The sequence below is a fragment of the Chiloscyllium plagiosum genome, unplaced genomic scaffold (genome assembly GCF_037043375.1).
Source record: "Chiloscyllium plagiosum isolate Xiang-an unplaced genomic scaffold, Cpla_swu_hap1 HiC_scaffold_6, whole genome shotgun sequence".
Lineage (NCBI taxonomy): Eukaryota > Metazoa > Chordata > Chondrichthyes > Orectolobiformes > Hemiscylliidae > Chiloscyllium > Chiloscyllium plagiosum.
In genome coordinates, this window is record NW_028270144.1 from 106663756 (window position 1) to 106689541 (window position 25786).

Genomic DNA, 25786 nt, shown 5'->3' on the forward strand with positions numbered 1-25786 from the left:
AGTGGTAAGGACTCTGATTAATAATTGTAGAAACGTACTGTGTACAAAATGACTTAGAATTCCTGCAGTGTGGAAACAGGCCCTTCAGTCCAACAGGTCTACACCGACCCTCCGAAGAGTAACCACTCAGACCTATTTCCCTATCTTGTATTTACTCCTGACTAATGCACCTAACCTACACATTCTTGGACACTATGGGCAATTTAGCACAGCCAATTCACCTAACCTGCACACTTTTGGATTGTGGGAGGAAACCACAGCACCCAAAGGAAAGCCCCACAGACACTGGGAGAATGTATAAACTCCACAGACATTTGCCCAAGAGTGGAATCAAACCCAGGTCCCTGGCACTGTGAGGCAGCAGTGCTAACCACTGAGCCATCATGTCATCCAGACTGCTATGTTCTTAATTATTTTGTTAAAATTCACTGGTGAAGGGCATTGTTTAACTTAAGTATTCAGGGACTCTTAGAGCTCCTGTGTGCAGGTGTGGTGTCCCTCTCTTTGAACCAGAAGGTCCAGGTTCAAGACCCATTTGCTCCATGAGGTGTACAATTAACATATCTGGACAGGTTGTTTAAAACATCTACTTGAGATCAAAGTATCTCCACTCCATCTGCAGCTGCTATCGTGTAGATCTCATCCTCAAAACCCTCAAGTTTGGAATAAAAACAGAACACGTCCCACTAGCTCCAAAGGTATAATAACATCTCTCAACAGGTTGATTAGAAAATATCTTTGGGGGTTCTTATGGTGCAGTTATTGAGTCCTTACCTCTGGATTAGTAAAACCTGGGTTGAAGTCTCACCAACTCCAGAGGTGTGTAATAACATCTCTGAACAGGTTGATTAGGAAATGTCTAGAGCACTTATTCTGGGAGACTGCAAGGACATTGGCGGTGGTAAGTAGGAAGCAGACATGAGCACACTGCATAGTGTGGTAAACCTATTATCAAGGCACATATTAGTGTCTAGTTTTGTGCTCCACCAACAGGGCTGGGATCAGATTAACATTTGCTTGCTATATTACAACAATCACTGCATGTTAAATGTCGTTTATTGGCTAAAAGCCACTTAGAGCAACTGGAGGTGATGAAAGGTTCTATACAAATGCAACTCTTTCAATGCTCTTTTCTTTAGGTTATGAGCTAAGGATGATAAGTGTACAACCCCTCTGAGCTACAAATCCACTGAGCTTTGTGGGATGACTATTCCAGTTATTGTTTAAAAAAACATATACAAGACAAAACATGAAGAGACATGAACATTATTTCATATCCACCACAAAGCCAAACAGGTGCAAAGGAGTTTGATATTTGAAATAAAGCATTGAAATTGTAAAATTCAGCATATTTTGTGAGGTACGCTTATCAAATTAAACCTGAATATTGCAGTGTCACAATACTGCCAGAACTCCGGATTTTATTTAGTTCAATTAACATTTTGGCATTGTTCAGATTCTGATGAGATGTCACTGCTTGCAGAACTTTGTTAACTAATTGTAATGGTTTTGCTGCTAGAAACCTGGATTCAGCGTTGGCATCGACTGCACCAAGCTGATGGTTTTTATGACTACAACATTGTCGAATCTTGAAACCATATATTTCTGCGGTACTTTCTATCTTGGACTGTGCTTGTTAGGTGGGAAGGTTTTTGATGATGAAGGTTGTTTTTGGTGGGTTTTTTTTTTCTCATTGCCTTTGTTCAGCTCTGAAGAAATTCTGACATTTATTGTGGTCTGTTATTTGCGCAGGTCCACAGCACTTCACTATTGCACTGTTTGAACTAAATGCTTGAGTGATAAATGGCTTCTTTCATGCAGCATTGCTGATAAATTTGTTTAGAAATTGCTAATGAATATTTATGCCAGTGTTATTCTGCCCTAGGGATTGGATCGGACAGAATAATTTTACAGATTGGATAGAAATATATTCTATATGAGCAATGAATATTAGATTCATTCAGTGGACAACTGATATAGGTAGATAAGAACATGTCAAAAACGTCAAGAGTTAGAATCCTCTCCATCCACTGCCTGTTCCGATTTCCTCAACTTAAAGAAGTAGGATCTGGGTATGCTGAGTGAATATTGTGTTGAGTCGTAAACATCACTTCAGTTTGCCCCTGAATTATTATTTATTCTGGTTGGTATTATCGATGCCTATGTGAATCACACTGGCTTTTAGAACATGTTGAATACAATTTGCGCTTGAGACACTTGCAAATAGTCTGTGAAAAGAGTACATTTCATGAGCTGAACACATCCCTCCTATTCCTTTTCTCTTTCTTATCTTGTTATTATGCTTAAATTCAAGGAAAATGTCTCTCCCATAAGTCTGAGCTCTGTACAATAAATCATTCTGCTATCCTCCTCTATCACTATGTTTCAACTTGTTGCAAATATGCATCTCCGACTAATTCTAAAGAATAGTCATATCAGACTTGAAACAGTAACTCTGTTCTCTTGTGAGACAATTCTAGAATCATAGAATCCCCACAATGTGGAAGCAGGCCATGGTTAATCCACCAAAACTGCACATCCCTGGACACTGGGCAATTTAACATGGCCAATCCACCTAACCCCCACATCTCTGGATTGTGGGAGGAAACCGGAGCACCCAGAGGAAACACACAAACTCGGGGAGACTGTGCAAATTCCACAGTCGCTCAAGGCTGAAATTAAACCCAGGTCCCTGGCATTGTGAGGTAGCAGGTCTAACCACTGAGCCATGCTGCTGCCTCTCTCCAGAGATGCTGCCAGACTTGCTGAGTTTCTCCAGCATTCTCTGTGATTGTCTCAGATTTCCAGTATTTTATTTTAATTGGTCTAATTTTAGGTGGCCAAATAGACATGTAATATTTATTTCAATCTTCAATTGTTTGAGGCAGATTTGCCATTTGTAAAACCACTTTTGCTCTTGTAAGAATTGCTTGATTTTCACTGATGGAAGGTTAAAACCACAAAATGTATGTGAAGTATTCGTTGTAGCACCCACATGTGATTCATACTTTGAGGCATGGTGAAAGCGAGTGATTATTCCTTCTCATTGGTCCATGATTTGTTCAAAGTACTTCCCAGGAGAAACTGAGATGCTGCCTGGTTATAAGATTCTATTCTGAATATAATTACCTCAACAGTTAAACCATTCCATTTCTTTCAATATCAATCTTTCCATTGATATTTCTCTTGTGACCAATTCTCCTTCAGCTCAGTATATATACATTCAAGTTTTTGCATGAGTAGAATGACGAATCTTATAGGGCAGAAGTGGGCCAAAGGTTTTGCCCTCACCTATACCTTCCAGGTTAGAAGTCCAGGTGCCATATTTAAAGGGCGGCTGGACTGGTATTCTCCCATTCCAAGCGAGAAGGAGAACACAGTCTTCGTTGGTGTGCCCCTAGTTCTACTAGAGAAGTCTCACAGCAAGAAGAAACTGGAGCTATAGATCAGTGAAGCCTTAGTAGACGTTCTGCTCCAGGTCATTGAGGAAAGGCATACGATCCTCTCCTCAGTGCTAGCGGCAAGAGCCCCTCCCATCAGATCAGGACAGGCCAGAAACACAGATTGGCACCTGTGGACATCACAAGAGAGCCTGGATCCAGTTCAGGACAAAGATTAATAATCTTCTGCCCTCCGAAAGGATAAGTGACACTGTCTGCTCTCTGCATCTGACACTCACTGGGTCATCACAGTCTAACTGCACCGGTGCAGAGGCATGTTAGCTAGGTTGATTGCAGAAAGTCTCAACATCACATGGAACATGGATGTGAATGTGTGGCTACCAATATTCGACAATTTTCTAGATTGTGTGTCATAATAACGTACTGGGGAGGCCTCAGGACTGGCATGGCTAGGCATGAAATGTAAATGGACCCAGCACGCAATCCTTCTCTTTGCCTCTTGGCAGAAGAGGAATGCTCACAGAAAGGCGCAGAGAAGTCATATATTCACATGCTCATCCCTTTCGAAGAGGAGGCCACAGAGTCTGGCAGCACAGGGCCATTACTGTGACCATGTTGATGGAGAGATAGGACTGTCACAGAAAACCAGTGAGGATACCTCCAATTTGCTGTTGTCAGAGTGTGAGAGGTTGTTGAGATCAGGAACAATGCATATTCAGCAGCTTTCCTGTCTCTTTTCCCCTCCAGGTACTACTGGGCAGAAGCTCAAAAACAAGGTGTGACAACTACCAGTGAATCTACATCAAAACAGTTACTGAATTCAAAAAGTTAACTCTGCTTTCTTCCCACAAATACTGCCAGACCTGCTGAGTTTTTCCAACAATTTCTGTTTTTATTTCAGGTCTCCAACATCTGGACTTCTTTGTTTTGCTTTATTATTCTTACTTTTATGTTCAATTCCTCTCATAATAAAAGGTAGTATCTAATTAGACTTCTTGATTACTTGCTGTACTGACATACTAACTCTAGTTAGTAAATCCCTCTGTACCTTTCAGGTTCTGTAGTCAGTGTCAACATTAGTGGGTGGCACGGTGGTTAGCACTGCTGCCTCACAGCACCTGGGTCCCAGGTTCAATTCCAGCCTCGGGTGACTGTCTGTGTGGAGTTTGCACATTCTCCCTGTGTCTGTGGGGGTTTCCTCCTACATTCCAAAGATGTGCAGATTAAGTGAATTGGTCATGCTAAATTGTCCATAGTTGTTAGGTGCATTAGTTGGGGTGGGTTACTCTTCAGAGGTTGGCATGGACTTGTTGGGCCAAAGGGCCTGTTTCCACACTGTAGGGAATCTAATCTAAAGGACTTAAGTAATGCTGTTTTTTCTATTCTTCTTGCCAAAGTCAACTATCTCAAATTTTCCGACATTATACTCCATCTGCCAGATTTTTGTACCTGTCTTCAACTTGTTATGTATTCACAACATACTCTCGTGGCGTTATCAGCAAATTTTGCCACCGTGCTTTGCTTCCCCCATTTAGGTCATTTGTAAATTGTAAAACAAATTGAGGCCCACAGCACAGCATCCTGCAGGACTCTATCACTGCATTCTGCCAATCAGAAAAAAAGATTCATTTATCATGAACTGTTTTTTGACAGCCAGCCAAATTTCAATCTATGCTAATGTTCTTCTCTACACCAGGAGCTTTACCATTTTGCAATAGCCATTGATGTGTCACTTTATCTAATGTCTTCTGGAAATCCAAGTATAATACAGATACAGCTTTCCTTATCCACAGTGTATGTCACTTATTCAAAGAACTCCAATCAATTAGTTAAACATGAATTCCATTTGATAAAATGAAATTGGCTCCTTCCAATTGAGATTTTCTTGTGTATGTGCACTTATAATCTTCTTAGTGGTTGATCCTAACACTTACTCAACAACAGACCATCGAGCTCTCTGTTCACCAGCTTTTTATTTTCTACCTCACCCCACTTTCTTACGTTGAGGAGTTATATCTTGCTACTTTCCAGTCTGATGCAAGATTTTCTGAACATAGGGAATTTCGGAAAATTAACACAAATGCGTCAACTATTTCATTAGCAATTTTGTTTAAGGTTCTAGAATAAATTTGAATAAAACCCATAGCCTTCTGTTCTATCAATGTGTTTAGTATCACTTCCTTCCTAATTGTAATTTCACCAAATTCCTCTCCCTTCCAGCTCCTGATTTATAGAGTGATTTATTACTGGAGTGATGTATCCTTCATGGTAAAGACAGAGCAAAATATTTAATCATTTTATCTGCCATTTATTTGTTATCTACTATTAATTCTCATTCTCTAGAGGACCAATAACAAATTTACTTACACTTTTTTCCCTTTTTTTAACATTTCAAATATTTGCGTGTCATCCTTGCGTGGACATAGCGTTCCAATTTTAGTACATGCGCTGCTGAAGCAAGCACATAAATAACTGGAGAAAACCTCACTATTTGTTTTTACATTCTGAGCTAGCTTCGTCTCAAACTTTAACATGTTTCTCCCAATTCAACTTTTAGGCATTCTGTGCCATTTCTTATATTCTGATTAGTTATCTGACTTACTATTCAACTATGTTCACTTTTGTACTTTTTTTTTATGCTTTCCCTAGCTTCTCTAGTTAACTACAATTGGTGACTTCTTTCTTTTGCATGTTTCTTTAATGCGTGAATATAGTTATTCTAAGCATTCTGAAAAGTCCCTTAAATATCTCTCACTGTATCTCTATTGATCTATTCCTTAGTCTTTCTGTCAGTTCACTTCAGCTCTCTCTGCCTCATGCTGACATAACGCCCTTATTGTGGTTTAAATTACTAGTCTGAGACCAAATTTTCTCCCTTTCAAACTGGATATAAAATTCAATCAAATTGTGGTCACTGATACCTAGGAGTGCCTTAATTCTTTGGTCATTAGCTAATCCTGTCACAATACACAACGCCAAACCTAGTAAAACCAGCTCTCTGATTGGTTCCAGAATGTGCAGCATGAAGAAACTATCTCAAAAGTATTCTATGAACCTCTCATCCAGGTTACTATTGCCAATATGATTTTCTAAATTTAATTTAGATCTAAATTAAATTTGTGATTATTTGCCATCCCTTTATTAGAAGCATTCAATGTTACTACTTCTATTACTTATCCCACATTCCTGTCAACCACTCCCATGAGTGATTTCTTTCCCCTACTGTTCCACATCCTCATCCAAACTGACTCAACACCCTGTCCTCCTGAACTAAGGTCATCCCTAAATATTGCACATATGCCATCCCTGATTAAGATACTACCCCTCTACCTTTACCTAGCTTCATTTTCTTCTGAATGTTACATTCAGGGCCCAATCCTAGTCAGCCTGAAGCTATGCCTCCACACTAGCTATCAGAATCTATTTATTTACTTCAATGTACAGAATCGATTTGTTGACTTTGTTATGAATGTTGTATGCATTCAGATACAGAATCTTTAGTTTTGTGTTTCTGTTAACTTTGTAACATCTAGTCTTGATTGTTAGTACATTCGTCATTTTTTTCCCTCTCTCTGCCCCCATTGTGCCATTCTCTGATCCTCATTTCCCTCATTATTATTTTCCTGTCTTACTTTGTGTCTACTCTTGGTATCTTTGCACACTTGACTCCTTACTCCCATTGTTTAGTTTAAAGCCATCTTTAGTTTCCAGTTATGTGGTTCAGAAGAACACCAGTCCCAGCACAATTTAGGTGTACATCATCCCAACAGTACAGATTACACATTCTCCAGTACTGGTGCCTGTGGCCTATGAACTGAAACCTATTTCTTCCATAGCCACCTTTGAACTATACATTCATCTATCTAATTTTATGTACCCTAATCCAATTTACATGCAGCTCAGGTAACAGTCCAGAACTTATAACCTTTGAAATTCTGCTTTTTAATTTAGTGTCTAGCTCCTCCGACTCTGTGCAGAACCTCTTTCCAAGTTCTATCTCTGTTTTTGGTACTTACCCGGACCACTAGCTGCTTCCCCTCCCACTGCAAGTTTCTTTTCAGCTCTGGGCCGATGTCCCACACCCTGGTACCAGACAGACATCCCAGCCTTCTGCAGTACATTCTTTGGTGCAGAGATTAGTGTGAATACCCCTCACTGTAGTATCACCTCCTAACACAGCATTCATTATTATCCCCATCTACTTGAATGACCTTTTGAACCATGGTGCCATGGACAATTTACATATCCACCCGGCAGCCCCCACTCTCATCCAAATCACCTGAGAGAACCTTGACCTTATTGGACAAATGCAGAAGCTGACATCCCTGCCTTCTGAGTCCCCTACGTTGCTTTATTCTTAGTCTCAGTTACGGCAATTCTCTGTTAATTAGAGCTCCTCCCACCGTGTCCCCATCATTTAGAAAATCCCAACCACTGTACCACATCATTGCATGTTGCAAGATCACGAGAATTTTCTGTGATATTTTGATATGTTCTGATCAACGTTCCCTCTAAACTGCATGTGTACCGGGCTAATGTGTAGGTCTGCACATGCCAATTGGTAAGCCAAAGCTGGCCACAGCATTGACTTACGGTTCCAAAGTCACCATCTCGTACAGCCCTTAAACTCAAAAGAATTAGTGGGAGTGCTGGTTCTGATGGCAAACAAGGAAACCTTCCCACAACTAAATAGTCATATAGTAGCACCTGGAGAAGGGAGACTAGTAGTTGGGGGAAGGAAATGATGTTATCTTTGCTAAGCACTACCTGCTAAAGATACACTAATTCCCTATCTTTAATACCAATTTTCCTGTCACACACAGACCCAAACATAGTCTATTTCTAGCCCTAAATTTGGTTATTACTAATATTCGAGTAAACAAGATAAACAATATTGCACAATAAGGATAATAGAAAGACGCAGCCTCAATTAATGCTTGTTTGTGGCATTTTTTACAATCACTTTATCAAAAGACAGACAATATAGCTCAAAAGTTTTAATTATCTATCATGTTTTTATATCAACAACTGACTTTGAAATGGCCCTTAGATTCTTTATCTTTTCACAGATATCAATTGTATCTTGGCTTCCAAATATGCTGAATTCTAATGCTGTAAAATACCACATGTCCCAAAAAAAGCTTAGAAATAAAAATAGAATATGATTTCTGTCAGGAATTGCAATAAAAAAGGGTGAGTTAATGCTTTGGATTTAGTTCCTTTGTCAGCATTATTGCAAAGCAACCCTCTAATAAGACTGAATAACATGGTTAGGAAAAGAGAACAACAGGGTCTGTCAAAAGTCAGAAATGCTGACTACTGTCAGAGTGTGGGATTAATGGATTAAATTATAAAACAAACAGGTTTTTCAAAAACTAAAAACAGATTAAACTGCAGGATGATATAAGAAATTCATCTCAGTGAAGCAATGAGAGATGTGTGGTTACTCATTGTACCTCTGGAAGATGAAACATTGGCTATAACAGTAGGTCAAGTGACAGTATTCAAAATATTATGTTCAGAAGACTGCACATGTCAGGGATCAGGGATAGTAAGTGTGAGCTTTGAGATCATTGTCCTGGGAATGAAAATGCATTGAGGCAATCAATAGGGTGGGGCTGAAATTATGGGTGAGGCTGATGTGAGGAAAAATGAAAAAGCAGAAAAATCTGAAGCAACTGCTTACACAACCAAATAACAATGTCAGATTCTACGCAAGGGCTGAGAAATTGGTTGAGGGTTGCAGACCATGAGCCATCCACCACACATACCAGTGAGTCTTCATTATTCAGCACTGTCAGCTTAGTAAACAAATGCTGTTTGTGGTTGTAAGTCTTACTTGTGGGTTTGTCTTGTTTGTAAGATATGGCCATGGTGTTTGCAAACAATGTTCTTAGTGCATTACCTCACTGGTGAATAACCCAAAATCAAAATTTCAAGGCAGCATCTCAACAACTGTGACATCAAATAGACCTAGCACTGGGAACTGAGGGAAACCGGTTCACCAGTTAGTCATATCTAACACAAAGGAATACTTTTTAAAAATTAATATTTCATGCTAGTGAGCATTGCTATTTAGGTCAGCATTTAGCGTCCAGCCCTAACTGCTCTCAAGAAGGATAGTGAGTCATTTTCTTGAAGTGTTAGTCATGTGGTGTAGTTCCACCTACAATGCTTATGGGGAGGGAATTCCAGGATTTTTAATCAGCAACAGTGAATGCCATATTTCAGGAAGTTTAGTGGCTTGGAGGGAACATACAAAAAGTGGTGTTCAATGTATCACATCCCCGTATCCTTCTCATGGTAGATGTTATAGGCTTGGAAGGTGCTGTTGAAGTTGGTTGGCAAGTTCCTTCAGTGCATTGTCTAGCTGGTGCCCACTGCTGCTTTTTTACATCCATGGTGAAAGGGGTGAGTGTTTAAGATAGTGGAAGGGGTGCCAACAATTGTGGTTACGAATGCCAAAACATCTAGGTCCCAAAACATCACTGCAGGGTGCTCATCAGGATAGTGTCCCAAGACCATGATTGATGATTGCTGCCTTGACTTCACTTTCCTGCCTGACCCTATAGTCGTTGAGTTCTTGTCAATCAAAATTCTAAGTTAGCTTGAATATATTCAATGAACTAGCCTCCACTGTACACCAATGGAAGAGAATTCCAAAGATTAACAACAATCTGAGCAAAGAAATTCCTCCACAACTCAGTCCTAAACCCCACACAGGCAGTCCCCAGGTTATAAATGAGCTCTGTTCTTGAGCCCATTTGCAAATCTATTTGTACACAAGTTGGAGCATATTGCAGGATGATGTAAAATAACCATTTGTAAGTATAGGAAATGTTCATAAATCGGGTCTTTAACATTAGACCCCTGCATGGGAATGCGTTGTAAAGTACAAATGTTCATAAATTGGACATTTGTAAATTGGGGACCTTCTATATTATTAAACTATGTTTCTAGCTCTAGTTTTCCCCATGAAAGGAAATATCTTGCTAACACTGACCCTATCAACTTGCCTCAAAATGTTATATGTTTCAAGAAAATCAAATCTCATTCTTCTAAATGGAGAGGAGAAGCAATCTGTTCAAACTTTCCCCTTAAACAATTCATTCATCCAAGCTTAATCCAGTGATAAATAAGGAGGCAATACCCTTCAATTCATCCAGATGTTGTCAATGTCATGTTCAGCTGTAGCAAGACCTCCTTATCTTTATATTCCCTGCAATAAAGGTCAATTTTTTATTTGGCTTCTTAATTTCTTGCTGCATGCTTACACTTTGTGCTGGCTCTTTATTCTGTAGCATTCTCTCATCACTTAATTAATATTTTGCACTTTATTCTTTCTTGCCAAAGCGGGCAGTCCTCATTTTCTCACATTTGACTCTATCTGCCATTTTTTTTGTTCATTCATTTAACCTAGCTAAATCCCTTTGCAGATTCTTTATCTTCTCCTGACTTTCTTTCTTAACTATATCTGTATCATCAGCAAATTTAAATATAGTGCTGCCTGTCCCTTCATGCAAATCATTCACACAGATTGTAAATAGTTGACGTCGCAGCACTGACCCCTGCAGCACTTCGCAAAATTGTTTGCAAATTTGAAAATGGCATATTTATGCCAACTTCTTCCAGTTATTAGCCAATGCCGTATGGTGGCTCAATGGTTAGCACTGCTACCTCACAGTGCCAGGGACTTGTGTTCAATTCCAGCCTTGGGTGCATGTCTGTGCAGAGTTTGCATGTTCTCCCCATGTCTGTGTGGGTTTCTGCTGAATGCTCTGGTTTCTTCCTGCAGTCCAAAGATGTGCAGGTTTGGTGGATTGGCCAAGGTAAATGCAGAGCTATGGGGATAGAATGGGATGCTCCTCAGAGGGTTGATGGTCCCTTTCCATGCTGTAGTGATTTTATGATATGCTTCTGTTAATGTCACTCAACACTACAAGCTCTTGTACAGTGTCCTTTTATATGACACCTTATCAAATACCTTTTGGAAATCTAAATGCATTACATCTCTTGGTGTGTGGAAAGCTGACCTGCTTGCTACAACCTCAAAGAACACTAATAAATTTGTCAAACATTATTTCCCTGTTACAAAACCATGCTGACTCTGCCTGATTGTATTATGATTTTCTAAATGTTCTGCTATTACTTCCTTCATGATGGATTCTAGCATTTTCTCAATGACTAATGATATTAGACTAATCAGCCTGTAATTTCCTGTTTTCTGCCTCCCTCCTTTTGCAATTTTCCAATATGCTGGGACCTTTGCAGAATCTCAGCAGTTTTGGACAACTAATGCATGCAGTAGCTCTGCAGAAACTTATTTTAAATGTCATCAGGCCCCAGAGACATGTCACACTTTAGACGCATTAATTTTCTCAGTACTTTCTCTCTTGTGACTATGACTATTTTAAACTCCTTCCTCCCTGTCAGTTCTTGATTTTCTATGGTTTTTGAAATAATTTCTGTGTCTTCTACTGTAAAATTAGATACAAAGTACTTATTCAAAATCTCTGCAATTCCATTTCATTAACAATTCCTTAGCTCCAGCCTCTAAAGGGGCTAATGCTTAATTTGTCCACTCATTCCCTATTCATGTAGTTGTAGAAACATATATCGTGTGTTTCATATTTATTGTTAGTTCATAGAGTCATAGAGATGTGCAGCATGGAAACCGACCCTTTGGTCCAACCCGTCCATGCCGACCAGATACCCCAACCCAATCTAGTCCCACCTGCCAACACCTGGCCCATATCCCTCCAAACCCTTCCTATTTATATACACATCAAAATGCCTCTTAAATGTTGCAATTGTACCAGCCTCCACCACATCCTCTGGCAGCTCATTCCATACACGTACCACCCTCTGTGTGAAAAGGTTGCCCCTTAGGTCCCTTTTATATCTTTCCCCCCTCACCCTAAACTTATGCCCTCTAGTTCTGGACTCCCTGACCACAGGGAAAAGACTTTGCCTATTTACCCTATCCATGCTCCTCATAATTTTGTAAACCTCTATAAGGTCACCCCTCAGCCTCCAACGCTCCAGGGAAAACAGCCCCGGCAACATCCTTGTAAATCTTTTCTGAACCCTTTTTAAATTTCACAACATCTTTCCGATAGGAAGGAGACCATAATTGCATACAATATTCCAACAGTGGCCTAACCAATGTCCTGTACAGCCGCAACATGACCTTCCAACTCCTGTACTCAGTACTCTGACGAATAAAAGAAAGCATACCAAACTCCTCCTTTACTATCCTATCTACCTGTGATTCCACTTTCAAGGAGCTATGAACCTGCACTCCAAGGTCTCTTTGCTCAGCAACACTCCCTAGGACCTTACCATTAAGTGTATAAGTCCTGCTAAGATTTGCTTTCCCAAAATGCAGTACCTCGCATTTATCTGAATTAAACTCCACCTGCCACTTAGCCCATCTGGTCAAGATCCTGTTGTAATCTGAGGTAACCCTCTTCACTGTCCACTACACCTCCAATTTTGGTGTCATCTGCAAACTTACTAACTGTACCTCTTATGCTCGCTTCCAAATCATTTATATAAATGACAAAAAGTAGAGGACCCAGCACCGATCCTTGTGGCACACCACTGGTCACAGGCCTCCAGTCTGAAAAACAACCCTCCACCACCACCCTCTGTCTTCTATCTTTGTGCGAGTTCTGTAGTTAACTCCATATATTTCAATTTCTCCCTCTTTATTACTTTATTAATCAGCTTTTGCTGGTTCCAAAAATTTTCCCAGTGTTCTGGAATGTTACTAAATAATACAGCATTATCCATCTTTTCTTTCAATTTGATACCATTCTTAATTTCCTTAGTTAGTCATGAATAGTGCATCCTTCTTGGGGCATCCAACTTTCTCAGTTGGGCTGATTGTGGCAAGTAACATTGTCATGACACAAATGTCAAGCAAAGACCGTCTCCAACAAGGGAGGAACTAAAGATCTGCCCATGACATGCAAAGGCATTCCCATCACTGAACCCTGCACCATCACATTTTGGGAGTTATAATTGATCAGAGATTTATCGGGATCAGCCATATAAATGTTGTGAGCACAATAGTAGGTCAGAGACATGGGAATGCTGCAACAAGTAACTCACTTTGTGATTCGTCAAAGTTTGCCACAGGTCATGAGTGTGATGGAATATTCTCCATTTACCTGGAAGAGGGCAGCTCCAACAACACTTGAGCTCAGCACCGATAAAAGTAAAGCCTCTACCACCAGTCCACAGACAGCTGTGTAAACCATCGACAAGATGTTCAACAGCAACTCACCAAAGCTTCTTAAAGTATTTTCCCGACCTGTGATCTCTATATCCGTAAAAACAAGGATAATCAACACGTGAAAATCATCACCTACAATTTCTCCTCCGATTACACACCAGCCTGACTTGGAAATATCTCACTGTCCCTTCACTGCCATGGGATCAAAATGCTGGGACTCCTTCTGGATCAGTGGTGCTGGAAGAGCACAGCAATTCAGGCAGCATCCGACGAGCAGCAAAATCGACGTTTCGAGCAAAAGCCTTATTCCTGATGAAGGGCTTTTGCCCGAAACGTCGATTTTGCTGCTCGTCGGATGCTGCCTGAATTGCTGTGCTCTTCCAGCACCACTGATCCAGAATCCGGTTTCCAGCATCTGCAGTCATTGTTTTTACCTTGCTGGGATTCCTTGCCCACCACTGTGGGTGCACCTACACCGCATGGAATCCTGCAGTTCAAGCACATACTCAGCACCAGCTACATTAGGCCAATTGGGCTGGCCAATAAATGCAACCCATGTCATAGAGTCATAGAGATGTACAGCATGGAAACACACCCTTCGGTCCAACCTATCCATGCTGAGCAGATATCCCAATCCAATCTAGTCCCACCTGCCAGCACCCGGCCCATATCCCTCCAAACCCTTCCTATTCATATACCCATCCAAATGCCTCTTAAATGTTGCAATTGTACCAGCCTCCACCACTTCCTCTGGCAGCTCATTCCTGCTACATTATCATATCAAGAACAAACAAAAGAAAAACAACTCAATTTCTTGACTTCTGATTATATATCCTTTTGTCACTGGAAACAAATTTTCCTTAATTGTATTTGATCAAAATATTTAATGTTTTCAAATATAATTAATCTTCTCTGGTCTAAGTAGTGTTATGGACCAGCCCAGGCTCCCTCAAAATATTTCAAGAAGTTAGCCGAGACCCTACCTTTACAAGGTGTTTTAAGCCAGTGTAAAGTGGCTATTCCCAGAGTGATGCAGCTGGTCAAAACCCCTCGGTTTGAAACAAAACAGAATTTATTTCCAATGTACCAGATGAAACACAAGCAAAAGGGAACAGAATACAGAATGACTTAGGAGAAAGTGAGGACTGCAGATGCTGGTTCAGAGTCAAGAGTGTGGTGCTGGAAAAGCACAGCAGGTCAGGCAGCATCGAGGAGCAGGAGAATCGACATTTTGGGCAAAAGCCCTTCAGGAATGAGGCTGTGAGCCGAGGGGGTGGAAAGATAAATGGGTCGGGGAGTGGGTTGGGGGGTAGGTAGCTGTGAGTGTGATAGATAGATGAAGTTGATAAGTTGGAGAGGAGGGTGGAGCGGATAGATGGGAAGGAAGATGGACAGGTCATGAGGGCAGTGCCGAGTTGGAAGGTTGGATCTGGGATAGGGTGGGGGGAGGGGAAATGAGGAGGAAACTGGTGAAATCCACGTTGATCCCATGCGGTTGGAGGGTCCCAAGGCAGAAGATGAGGCGTTCTTCCCCCAGACATCAGGCGGTAAGGGTTTGGCGATGGACGAGGCCCAGAACTTGCATGTCCTTGGTGGACTGGGAGGGGGAGTTGAAGTGTTCGGCCACTGGGTGATGGGTTGTTTGGTGCAGGTGTCCCAGTGATGTTCTCTGAAGTGCTCCACAAGTAGGCGCCCTGTCTCCCAATGTAGAGGAGACCACATCGGGAGCAACGGATGTAGTAAATCACGTGTGTGGAAGTGCAAGCAAATTTCTGACAGATGTGGAAGGCTCCTTTGGGTCCTTGGAGGGAGGTGAAGGGGGAGGTGTAGGCACAGGTCCTGGGCCTTCTCCATCGCCAAACCCTTATCACCTGCCACTGGAGAAAGAACACCTCATCTTTTGCCTTGGGACCCTCCAATAACATGGGATCGATGTAGGTTTCACCGGTTTCCTCATTTCCCCATCTCCCACCTTATTCCAAATCCCACCTTCCAACTCAGCACTGCCCTCTTGAACTGTCCTACCTGTCCACCTTCCTTCCCACCTATCCGCTCCATCCTCCTCTCCGACCTATCACCTTCACCCCCACCTTCATCTACCTATCGCATTCCCAGCTACCTCCCCCCAATCCCACCCCCTCCCATTTATCTCTGAGCCCCCTTGACCCACAAGCCACATTCCTGATGAAGGGCTTATGCCCGAAACATCGATTCTCCTGCTCCTCGGATGCTGCCTGAGCGGCTGTGCTTTTCCAGTACCACACTCTTGACCACAGAATAACTTAACTGATCTGAAAACCCAACAGACTATCCCAACTTAATGATGCTGTTCCAAATGGCTGCAACAGTCCCCATAAACACCGCTTTGGCAAAAAGGTAAAATCAGACACAGGGTTTTCCAGGAGAAAGAGATATGGCAGAGCGATTTAGCATGGAACGTCCTTCCACTGTTGCTGTTTCTTTGGATTCCACAGTTTAACCTGACCAGCATCTCCTGAACAGCCAGACTGCTCAAACCAAACCACACCAGAGAAAAGCTGGGCTGGGAGAACTGGCCACTCCCCTTTCATTGTATAAGTTTTTTTTTGTTAAACTTAAAAGCATCTTCAAGTAAATAAACCCAGACATCTTGGAACCCATGACTTTAATGCCCCTCTGAAAAGAAAACCAAGGATAACATAACCTTGTTAAAGGAGCAGCACTGTCACAGTAGGGCATCGCCAATTCAACATCCTGGCCTGACGATTGACAAGAAGCTGAACTATATTAGCCATATAAATACTGTGGTTACAAATGCAAATCAGAGGAAATTACGATGGGCAATAAATACTGGCCCAGCCAGGGAGGTTCACATCTCATGAATGGATAACAAGAAACTGGGATCTCCACATAGCTGAAACATTTAATTACTGGTGCTATGCTTAGTTAATCTTCTCTGCAACCAAACTAAGGTTTTACCATTCCAGTGGTTAGTCTGGGAGGAGATGGTATTAAAGATTATGATGGGAGGAAGACTTAAGATCTGTCCAAAGGGAATATGCAAATGTCCCTAAAAGTTCTTATCTGAGACTCCCCATAATTACACACATAGCAGACACACATTAGTAAAGTAGTCTAATTATTTAAACAAGGCTGTAATATTGGTACTATGTCCTATCATTATCATCTTTGCAAAGTTGGATGTAGCTTACGCCTATTTGCAATAACTGTCTATTGTTGCTAGGCAATGATAAGCAAGGAAGAAAATGTAAATAGCTACACACAGGGATGTTACTGGGTATGGGAAAATTTTTCATGGTGCCTGAATTTTCGCAACTTCAGTGAAGACAGCAGTGATGTGGGATGTCACCTGGCTCTGTAAGCAGCTGTAGAGGTTACAGCTGCTGGAAAGCCCTAGCTCCACAATAGCTGTGGCAATATTGTTGACAATATTTAAATAAAATAGAACATTCGCTGGAGTCACCAATGGAGTCACCTTGACATTAAAATTTCCAAATGAACATTATATTAGCAGAGACCTGTTAAAGGCAATTTCCTACACACCAGCTTGCAATTTTGCAGCATGTAATGATCAGAGGAACTCTTCCCTTGCTACAGAAAAACCTTACTTGGCATTGACTAAATAGTAGCACCTTGGAATGCTTGATACTGGGGAAAATAAATTAAAAGTGTGTCCCATTTTACACTGGTGGCTTATGCCTTGATCATTTATAAATAAGGATAGAACAAGTCATAGAAGTGTTATGGCACGGCAGGAGGCCATATGGTCCATCATGTCTTCACTGGTTCTCCAAATGAGCATAGTAGCTTGTCATCATATTGTTGAATATTGTTTCTATTCAAATAACCATTTAATGTCCTCTGAACATTCTGATTGAATATGTCTCCATCATATTTCCAGACCCTACATTCCAAACCACGCGTTGTGTGCAAAGATTTTCACTCACATCATGCTTGCTTCTTTTGTAAATCACTTCAAATTTGTGCTGTCTCATTCTTGAGACTTTTGCAAGTGGGAACAGTTTCTTCCTATCTCCTCTCTTTACTTCACACATGATTTTGAACAGTTCTTATCAGATCACCTCTTATCTTTCTTCTCTCCAAGGAGAATAGTCCACATCTCCAAAATCTATCCTTACTTTTGGAGTCTTTCCAATGTGTTCACATTCTCCCTACAGTGTGATGTCCAGAACTGTCTAACAAGTGTCATATCGATGGAAAATAACGAGCATGAAAGCATGGGAAGGGTTACAGCATGAAGACAACTGGCGATCTGTTGCAACGGGTTTGTGGAATGCTACACTCATCAAAAGGTCACTCTGGCAGGATGGGATAATAATAGTGGAATGCTCTTACACCAATTAGCAGAGTAAGGTTGAGGCTGAAAGGTCACAATGGCGGGATGAAATAACACAGTTAGTAAAGTCAGCCTTGCCTGCTAAATATCATAATGGCAGGTTGTGACAATAAATATTTGGGACATGACATTAAATATTTAATCAGTAGTTAGTAGAGTCAGCCTGCTTGAGACTCTTGACAATAAATATCTAATCAATAGTTGGTAAAGTCAGCCTGCCTGAGACCCTTGGCAATAAAACATCTAATCATGACATTAGAAAAATATTAAGTAGGGTCGGGGATGAAAGACCATTGTTGCAGAGCTGACAGTAAAATGTCTAATCGTGACATTAGAATAACATTAAGTAGAATGTAGGAAAAACTATAGTGGTAAACTAGAGAAATAATGGGAACTAACATCATTGGTTTATTGTATAACTAGAGCGAGGTAATTCTGACTAACACAGTTGGACATGCTGATAAACTGATTAATGATCTGGATGAAGGGACTGGGGGCATTCTAGCGAAGTTTGCCAATGATATGAAGTTAGGTGGACAGGCAGGTACTACTGAGGAAGTGGGGAGGCTGCAGAAGGATCTAGACAGTTTGGGAGAGTGGTCCAGGAAATGGCTGATGGAATTCAATGTGAGCAAATGCGAGGTCTTGCACTTTGGAAAAAATAATACAAGCATGGACTACTTTCTAAACGGTGAGAAAATCCATAAAGCCAAAGTACAAAGGGATCTGGGAGTGCTAGTCGAGGATTCTCTAAAGGTAAACATGCAGGTTGAGTCCGTGATTAAAAAAGTGAATGCAATGTTGTCATTTATCTCAAGAAGATTGGAATATAAAAGCACCGTTGTGCTACTGAGAGTTTTTAAAGCTCTGGTTAGGCCCCATTTGGAGTACAGTGTCCAGGAAGGACATACTGGCACTGGAGCATGTCCAGCGGAGATTCACACGGATGGTCCCTGGAATGGTAGGTCTAACATACGAGGAACGGCTGAGGATCCTGGAATTAAATTTGGCTGCTTATTAAGAAATCTCACAGAAAATCAAATACTGAAACAATTATTTAACCATTATTGTAACAACCAAAATAAAACCCCTCAAGTAGGCAAGTTAAGCCTCACAGCTCAATTTGGCTGTTACCTGATTAATGGTGGAATTTTGCATCAAGAGCGTCTTTCTCTGGATGTCCAGTGTTTACCTCTTATGGAGTGTTGTCCAAATTTCTGCTCTCAAAGAACCCTGGAGATGAATACTTGAACAATTTTCCATCCTTCAAGTTTGTGGTATGACATTATTGATGATCCTTCAGATTCTTTCACTCAAAACATTGCAAGTCTACTGCTTGCCTTCTTATCAGAAATAGCTTCCTTGTTCATTGTTACATTTGGCATTGACTGTCTGTTTGAAGACCCAGTTTCCTGTGATTAATTCCTTAAATTCTTCTGCAGAGCAATCAGTTGTCCTTATGGAAAATAGCAGCCATTTAGCAAGCAGTTGTTAAAACAGTTTTGTTCATGTCGTCTCCCAGAAAATGCTAATTCCTTTCAATTCCTGTATAAGTTTTCCATTGTCCCTTAATAGTTTATTCTAGACAAGAGTTATTGCTGCTTCTTTCAATCTATGAAGAGTAAGTTTTGAAGTTTATACTATCATACTTCATTAAATAGTCTCTCCACCTGTTCTGCTACTTTCAATGGTCTGTGCACAAATATAGCCAGGTCCCACTGCTCCTGCACCCCATTTAGAATCGTTCCTCATTTCTATAATATCTGGTTCATGTTCTTCTAACCAAAATGCATCACTTCATACTTCTCCAGATTGAACTTCATTTGCCCCCTATCTGCCCACTCCATCAACTTATCAATGTTCCATTAAAGTTGTGCACTGTCCTCAGAGATTACAATACTTTCCGCAAACATCACATACAAATTTTGAAATTGTATTTCATGCAAAGGGTGGTGTGTGTATGGAATGAGTTGCCAGAGGAAGTGGTGGAGGCTGGTACAATTGCAACATTTGAAAGGCATCTGGATGGGTATATGAATAGGAAGGATTTAGAGGGATACGGGCCAAGTGCTAGTAAATGGGACTGGAATAGGTTAGGATATCTGGTCGGCATGGATGAGTTGGACCGACAGGACTGTTTCCATGCTGTACACCTCTATGAATCTATCTAGGTCCCAGTGTAATTTTTCACACAAGTCTATTGTGTGGCACTGCATTGAATGTCTGTTGGAAGTCCATGTACACCACACCAACAACCCTACACTCATCTACCTTACACCTCCAAAAAACTCCAGCAAGTTAGTTAAACAGAATTTCTCTTTTAAAAATCCATGCTGGCTCTTCCTCACCAATCTTGCTTTTTCCATGTGTTGAGTATTTATATCTCAAATAATTGCACCTGCAGGCTTCCCCTGCTGGGCTTATTCAACAACCTTTTTTGAACAAGGGGATGATGTCTGCAACTCTCCTGTTTTCTCGTACCTTCCTCGCGCCTCGGGAAGGCTGTAAGATTATTACCAGTGTCCCTGCAACTTGCACTCTCACTTCCTTCAATAGTCTTGGATGCATCTCATCCATCCAAGTGCCTTGTCAAATTTAAGGACCAACAGTGGGTTTCTCTTTATTAATTCCAAACCTGTCTAGTGACAGAGTCTCCTCCTGGACAACATCTACCTATCGGTAAAGACAGATGCAGAGTATTCATTTAATACCTCAGCTGTGCCTCATAGCTCCAAGTTATAGATCCACATTTTTGGGCCTGAATCGGCTCCTTAGCTCTTTTATGATTTATATTCCTACAGGAGACTTTGAGATTCCCCTTTGTGTTAGCTGCAAGTTTTTTCTCATTATTCCTCTTTGCTTCTCTATTATGCTTTCTCACCTCTTCTCTGAACCATATATATTCCTTTTGGTTCTCAATTGTACTTTCTACCTTGCACCTGTCATAAATACACTTCTCTTCTTTATCTTAATTTCTACCTCCTTTGTCATCCAGGGAGCTCTGGATTTGCCGGTCCTACCTTTCCCAAGGGAGTACACCTTGCCTGCACCTGCACCATCTCTTCTTTGAAGGTAGCCCATTGTTCAGCGACTGTTTTCTCCACCAATCTTTAGCTCCAGTTGATCTGACCCAGGCCCATTCTTTTCCCACTGAAGTTAGCTCTCTGTTAACTGATTTTTCGTACTCTGGATTAACCACTGTCACTATCCTGAACCTTCATATAATGATTATTGCCTCATAAGTTTTCCTTCACTGACACTTGATTTACTTGGCCCCTCAATTTCAAGAACCATATCCATGTCTCCGAAAGTTAACAGCAAGAGTAATACTTCATTCAACATAATGTGCCTGCTGCCATTTTGAATGGTATTAAACCCTGCTCTCTTCAGTTCTTACAACAAATTGGGCATATACTAGCCAAAATAAAATTAAAGATTCTGCGCTTCGTGTCCATTGTTCTTGCTGGTTTAGGAGTTTCTTGAACTGGATGTTTTTGTGTTGTAGGATCTTCACCTCGACGTTTCTGCAGAAGGGATCATGTCATAATGCTAAAATTTGATTTCTTCACTGCCAACATGACTAACCTGCTTAGCTATTGCATTTTTATGGGGAAAGAATGGGGGAGTGTTGTAAGGTCTGTGGGTGTGATTCTATTATTCTATAATTCCTGCCTCTTATTGTTCTTCAATCATTAAATCCTGATTAGAAACACCTAGTATTTATTGGGTGTAGACAAGATAATATTGGAAAACAGCAGATGACACAGTTATCTTGCTTCATCCTATAGGAAATGGCTTACAGCTCAATCTTCTAGTTCCAGAATTTCTTTTCTGAAAATTGGACCTGGATTTCTGGAATAAAAGACTAACAAGTCATATGAGAGGTCAGAAATGCAAGGAACATAGGCAATATCTTCATTGCCCTGACTTTGTCAAAGCTATGGTTTAAAACTGTTTATTTTTTTTTACACTTCTACCAATACATCGTGGGATGCAACAAGGCCAATGGGGCCAGCTTACCTATGCTGGGTGTGGAAGACCTTGATTTGAAAATAAACTGCCTTAGAAATGAATTTGTTCATTCTGTGCTATTTTGACATTGTACACAGGAGGATTATTTCACCAGAAGGCTGTGCTGACAGAAGGCAATTATAACATTGCCAACAAGGCAGAATTGTAGCCTTAAAAATGTTTTTATTATTCCTCTAATAATTGAAGAGAGCTTGAATTTCAATGCTTACCTCAAATTCTTTCTTTTTTACTAAGCTGCTATTATAGTTTTTGCAGCATTAATCATCTCAGATATCAGCTAAGGCATAAGAAAACTTATGAAAATGGAAGGGATTTTAATCAAAGGCATACTGTGAATGTTTGTGATCCCCTTACCTAGGGAAAGATGCGCTGATATTGGAGGCAGTCCAGAGAAGGTTCACTAGGTTGATCCCAGGTGTGGAGGAATTGTCTTAAGAGGAGACATTGAGTAGGTTGGGCCTGGACTTATTGGATTTTAGAAGAATGAGAGACGATCTTATTGACACAGTGTGGAAGTAGGCCATTCTGCTCATCAAATTCACACTGATCCTTCAAACTGCATTCCATCCTGACCAGCACCCACTACCCTATCCCTGCAACCTCACATTTCCCATGGCCAATCCATACATCCCTGGACAATTTAATATGGCCAATTCACCTAACCTGCACATATTTGAACTGTGGGAGGAAACTAGAGCATCTAGAGGAAACCCATGTAGACTCAGGGAGGAAATCTGCACACGGACAGTTGCCCAAAGCTGGAATCAAACCCGGGTCCCTGGCACTGTGAGGCAGCAGTGCTAACCACTGAGCCACTGTGCTGACACCTATAAGATTCTCAGGGGAAAACAACAAATACTGGAGATCACAGTGGGTCAGGAAGCATCCATGGTGAGAGAGCAAGCTAATGTTCTGAGTCTAGATGGCTGTGATGAAATGTCATCTAGACTCAATGTTAGCTTGCTGTCTCTCCATGAATGCTGCTGTGATCTCCAGTATTTGTTGTTTTCAGTACAGATTCCAGCATCTGCAATAATTCCCTCCTAAGGTTCTTAGGAGGTTTGACAGGGTAGATGTGGGAAAGTCTAGGACAAGAGGGTATAATCTGAGAAAAAGGATTCATCTACATAAGACAGAGGTGAGGAGGAATTTCTTCCCTCAGAGGGGAGTGAATCTGTGGAATTCCTTACTGCTGAGACCTGAGTTTCTCCAGTACTTTTCGCTGCTCTTGCTAAGAAGAAATCAGTGTTGGAACTGTCAACATTGCAGGATTTCTTGACATTGGTGTGAATAGGATGGGAATGAGGCAGCAGTTTATTTGACCTCTTACTAGATATTTTATTTCCACTGGTTTCAGACCAGCACAGGATAGGATTAGCTGTGGAAAAGTTTGAAAATGGTGCGACATCCATAGAACCAGAACTCTACAATTTTTTTCCGATCCAAGCAGTTTACCATTACTTTCTGTTGCCTTCATCAGTGACATTTAAAGAATTAAAATATTCCTGTCCTGAGTTCTGGAGCAACAAGTGACCTTTTAACTCATTGGCCTAAAATTCCATTCAGAGTTAAAACTGGGGTCACACAGGTGACAATGATGACATTTTCAATCTCAATAAAACATTAATCAGTCCATTAGCTCTTTATTAACTGAAATTTGAAAAGACCAGAACTCTTGTTGGAAAGTTGACCACTCCCTCTCATCTGAACAATAAATTGCATTTATAAAGCACATCTATCATGGGAAAAAAATCTCCCATAGTGCTACACGAGGATATCATCAGACAAAAACAAATGGTGTCATCAAAGGGATATTTAAGAAGGGGAGCAAATATTCCAAGATGGCAGCGCTGGCAAGATAGGTAGCATTTAGGATCCTGAGCCCATCCGCACCAGGCCAGCTGCATCCTTCTTTCTCTTTCCTTTTTGTCTTCTTTCTTTTTCTTTTACTTTTTTTCTTCACCTTCTTTGTGTCGGTGGTAGAGGAGGTGTCATTGCAGAGGAGGCTGGAGCGGGATTCAGCGAAGGTAGTAAGGCAGCAGCTGCAGCAATGGCTCGTGGTTGTGGTAGGCCTGGATCAGGAGTCCTAGCAATGGTGCTGAGGCGGCATCAGGGAACCCAGGGATTCCTGAGGCATTGTGGCCAGGAGTCTGGATAATCTTACTGAAACCCTACAAACCTTAAGAAAACCTGAAGCCACACTTGACAAGAAGGACTGTAAAGTTGAACATTATTTCTTATTTTTGTGCTTTTATATTTTTCTGTCAATTGAACAGAAAATGAAGCTTTATTTAAGTCATTTCCAATATGGCACCGGATTGTGGTGATGAAACACCTTTCACTGTATTTTTCCAAATAAATGCGATAATAAAATCATTAATTTATTCAAAGCATTAATTCAACTGGATTGCTCAACACGTTGTACATTGCAGACAATCTTTTGCTTTCTTTGTCTCTTTTTAACTTCAATCTTCACACTAACGTTCAAACACACATAGAACAATGCTCTCTAAATGGTCATTGTGGATGAACTCAAGATCTTTATCATTATCTTATATCTTTATCAAGGTCATTATCACTAGCAGAATTTTATCCAAACTTTCCTTCCACTCCTACCTCCGACGCAACCCTCTGCCAATCTCAAATTCCTCTCAATTCTTAAAAAGGCAACAATTACGTTCCTCTTATCGGTCCAATCTTCTTCCTCCCATAATAACATTGCTAACTATTCATCACTTTTACAGGACAGTTCAGTACAGCTGGTGAGCAGCAAGTCTGTCTGTCCAAAAATGGCTCAAACACGTCAAGCTGTATTCTCATTCCAATTCCGCAGCTAAATTCACATCACAGTTCTATTTCTCCACCTTCTCCAGTGATGTAAAGCAGTCCTTCACTCTCTGCTGGTTTGATATTAATAATTTAATGTGTCAACAATTAGACACTTAATCATACAGAACATTAGTATTGCTGAAAATTGAGTCTAGCCTGTCAAAGCCATTTGTTTCATGCTCACTGGAAAGATCCAAAACACCTAATTTCAAAAGGCATTGAAAAGGTTGCCATCACCAACTTAGTTGGACTTGCAACATGGCTCATTTATACTTGTTAAAAGCCACATGTTATCAAATGCAGGGCCTGTCCTTTGCAGGAGAAAGCAATATGGCCAGGCATCATGCCTTTATTAATTTAAATAATAGGGCAGATGACAATAGGCCTCTGCAATGCCTCAATCAATCAGGGTTGACTTACCAACAATCAGCACCATTTGCTTATATATTTTCTTATATTGTTCCTCCCTGTCAAATTTTGGCTTTCTTGTATCTGTCCCGATGACTGCAGGATGAAAAGTTTCAATAGCATGTCCTTTCTTCAGCAATCCCAATAATTTATTTTGCCAGTGTAGAAAGAAAACACTGAAAATGTTGTCTTCCTCAGTAGCCTGAATTCCATCAACATCCCCATTTTTCAGCTCAGGCTAAGTACAAAAGGATGGAACCTTCTTATACACTGAATTTTGAGCCATGCCTCTTTGCCATGTTTGATCTGTCACCAAACTATCTTTAATCTGACACAAAACTTTATCTCTCTTTCCACCTCATTTCTCCTGCTGAGTACCTTGCGGGGCCTTTATTACTTATACGTTTGGTTTTCCAGTGCTCTCCTCACTGAATCCACGAACAGAGTACCTCATTGAAGATACCATAGCCTATGTTACCACTCACATCATTTTCCACATTCTCCAGAACTTCCCTGCCC